Genomic DNA, 4,117 nt, shown 5'->3' with positions numbered 1-4,117 from the left:
CTTAACATTATTAACCCATTGAGACCTGGGACGCATCCATCGTCACGTTAGCGTTTAACACTTTGATTGCTGGAAGATCTCAACAGGCCTATTTGGATGTTGCTGCCGTTTAACATTGCACAAAGGCCTTGTTCGGGGGCCCACAGTAAAATGTTTTCTTATAGCGAGAATCACACGCCTACATCAAAAGAAAGCTGAACTTGTCCACTTCAATTAAAAAAATACGTTTTGATTTTACCATGTTCCATTCTGGAGATATTGACCTTTTTGCAACACCTGCATTTGCCTGGAAGTGGTTATCTTGAACAGCGAGCAGAGTTATGGATGGTTTAAAGTCAGAGACATTGACAGGCAGATATAAAATTGAACCCAATAAATATCCTATACATCCTATACACCGAATGAAAGCCCTGAATGTGTACTTTTACGAGGAAAACAGTAAACATTGATCCCATCTACAGTTAGACAGTAATTGGTTATTGAATGCAGCTTGTGCCCACCAGATAACTTCAGAGAAGACATGGACGTGAACTCCTCAATATTCACAAAATAAGGCCTATAGCGACATATAAATACTATATACCGTATGAAACAGAAGACTCTCTGCTTTCATAAGGAAAAAAATTGTACTGTAATAATAAAAAAATCACACCCCTGTGAAGTGAGCAGTGCAACTCTACTTCTCTACTTATTCACTACAGCTCGCTATATACGGACTGAGGCAGAAAGTCATGTAAACCTTTTATTTACAGTTTGGTCTGTAAACTTCTACTGTAATAATAAAAATCACACCCCTGTGAAGTGAGCGTTGCAACTGTTCTGTACTTATTCACTACAGCTCGCTATATACGGACTGAGACAGAAAGTCATGTAAACCTTTTATTTACAGTTTGGTCTGTAAACTTCTACTGTAATAATAAAAATCACACCCCTGTGAAGTGAGCGGTGCAACTGTTCTTTATAGTTGCGCGGTGCAACTGTAGAGAACAGTTGCACCGCTCACTTCACAGGGGTGTGATTTTTATTATTACAGTAGAAGTTTACAGACCAAACTGTAAATAAAAGGTTTACATGACTTTCTGTCTCAGTCCGTATATAGCGAGCTGTAGTGAATAAGTACAGAACAGTTGCAACGCTCACTTCACAGGGGTGTGATTTTTATTATTACAGTAGAAGTTTACAGACCAAACTGTAAATAAAAGGTTTACATGACTTTCTGCCTCAGTCCGTATATAGCGAGCTGTAGTGAATAAGTAGAGAAGTAGAGTTGCACTGCTCACTTCACAGGGGTGTGATTTTTTTATTATTACAGTACAATTTTTTTTCCTTATGAAAGCAGAGAGTCTTCTGTTTCATACGGTATATAGTATTTATATGTCGCTATAGGCCTTATTTTGTGAATATTGAGTTCGGGTCCATGTCTTCTCTGCAGTTATATCTGGTGGGCGCAATGTGCATCCACCCAGTATCCAATTTATGACAAACTGTACATGGGATCAATGTTTACTCTTTTCCTCGTAAAAGTACACATTCAGGGCTTTCATTCGATGTATAGGATGTATAGCATATTTATTGTGTTTATTGTTATATCTGCCTGTCAATGTCTGACTATAAACCTTCATAACTATGCTTTCTTTTTGATGATGATTGCCGCCTCGCCTAATCTATCTCACTGCTTTCATTGTTTTGATCGCAGTAACATTGGGGGGGGGTCATGGGCACATTGGGCAGCAAAAGTCTTGATCCGTACGGCTATAAAAAGTCCCATTCCACCGTTCGGTTCAGAACTATAGTATAACGGTGAGACGCGTTGTCATCAGCTGATTTTGTTTTTCAAGCTAGTGTAGGGGAACATGCCTGGGCATGCTAGCCTGGCACGGCCAGACTCATAGCGAGGGTTCACTGATGTTTCCTCCGGGGAAGAATCTTCAGTGAATCCCCGCTATGCCCATAGCCTGGCCAAGCCAGGCTATGGGCATGCAGCTTGGGGGCGATGGAGGGGGGAAAAAGCGTCACCCGGCTGTGATGTCGACGAGAAGGAAAAAATGACTTCCACAGATGACAACACCACGGTTTAGGTCGCGGAAAAGTTCGTTATACATTACACCCGGGTCGATTACGTCCCCGACGCGTTCATTGCGGTCTTATCACTACAATTATAATGAATAAAAAAGCGTTACAATCACACGTCTGAGCGATCTCCGATTATGACGGCTCTGCATGGCGATACGTGATCCACCAACGGTAGACTGTCTGTTGTCATGGCGGCCCCTCTCGATACTGTGGTTCGTTTGTTAGTTCGTAGTATTGTAGGCTCGGGGATCGTTTGGTCGCTACAGTATGAAGAAGTAAACATGCATCTGTCCATGTGTGTTGCCGATCTGGTGCAGAATCTGCAGATCATGTGTTAGGCAGCGTAACAGCGTTCCGTATGTTTTTTTCCGAGACATGAGCCCCCGTCTCGCAAGGCTCTCCTCCTGCAGGAGAAACAGGAGGGGAGGGGGGAATCGAGTATAAAAGCCAATAGGTGGAGGAAAGCCTGGTGAGGCGAGGTTAGGTGAAATATGATTCTTTTCACACACGGGCTACATCGGCATGGGCGCAGCCATTCTACACTGGTTTATACACGTAAAGCGGTCCGCCCTCCTGTTTTCAGGAGGGGAGGGGTTTTTTTTTTTTTGGTTTTTTTTTCTGATCACGTGAGCGGGACTAAGCAGCAATGATAGGGCGATGGTTCTTCATTGTCCGGGTGGGTAAAAAGATGAATGAAAGTATGCTATAAAAAAGTGATTGAAACGTATTGATACGTGATCCGCACCCGACGTTTGATTAATTGATAACGTATTGATACGCGATCCGCGTTGGGAGTGTTAACCACATTAACCATTAACCCATTTTGGGCGGGAACCCCTTTTGGTGTTTTAAACATTATGTTATAATTTAGCTATTGAAAAATAGCAGATCTACAAGCTCATAGCGCGCCACCGAGTGGCGCGCTACGAGCTTGTAGGTCTGCTATTTTTGAAAAATCGTTAAAATGTGCCTCAAATCTTTCCGAAAATTGTCATGATTTAGAAACCTTTTTTTTTTTAAATTTCGACGTCAGGCCTGAATGGGTTAAGGCAGTCTTCTAAAACATGAAATTAAAAGTGCATTGAATGTTGCTGATTAACTCTCTCTCTCTCTCTCTCTCTCTCTCTCTCTCTCTCTCTCTCTCTCTCTCGCTCATGCTCTCTCGCTCCTCAACGATTCATGACGGTCCAGCATGTAAGTACCATCAACTTGATTTTGAAAACACACTGGCAGCCCCGGGGTTGTGGGTTGGGACATTTTTTATATAGTTCATTTTTATTGGCCTAAATGATTGTCCCTACTGTATACCATAGAGTATATAAAAGGATAGAGACTGAACTGGCGCGAAGCTCCGCCCCCTCCGCTATTCATGTCAGTGGAAGTTGCTCAGTGGCGTTTTGAAGCACCCGGAAGACTGCCGGAAGTCCCTCCTCCGGACCTCAACTTTGAGGTCCGGGGTGACGTAGGGCAACCGAGCGCTCAATGTTAAAGCCCAGCTGCACGGGGTTTCCCGGTCATGAATCCACGGGTCCGCCTGTAGTCCCTCCTCCTACCACTAGGACCCAGACCTTCAACGTTGAATAGCCTCACTGGCCCCTTGCTGTATACACACATTTCTGAATCCATTCCAAGCATTAGCTTTGCACAAAAAAAAACACTCCTTGGGCTAAAAAAAAACGGCCATTGCAATCATCACAAATGTGATGAGGTCAGCACATTTTGGGGAATTTGGGCAAGTGGCTATGGCCATTTTTAGCCCAAGGAGTGTTTTTTGTGCAAAACGTATGCTTGAAATGGATTCAGAATCATGAAAACCCCCTAGTTTGACATGTCGCATGCTACATGAAGCATAATGAAAATTTGAAAATCTTGCCATATATAGGATGTTAATGGTATGTATGGTCACATATGAACCGCTATTAAAATAATTGCTCAATGCCGACAGCCGGTCAGATTCATGAATGTATGTATATAGACTATATTTTAGGCCAATAAAAAATACTATATACCAAATTTCCCACTTTAACCCATTTTGGGCGGGAAC

Source organism: Electrona antarctica (genome assembly GCF_951216825.1).
Source record: "Electrona antarctica genome assembly, chromosome: 21".
Lineage (NCBI taxonomy): Eukaryota > Metazoa > Chordata > Actinopteri > Myctophiformes > Myctophidae > Electrona > Electrona antarctica.
This window is presented reverse-complemented; position numbering follows the sequence as displayed.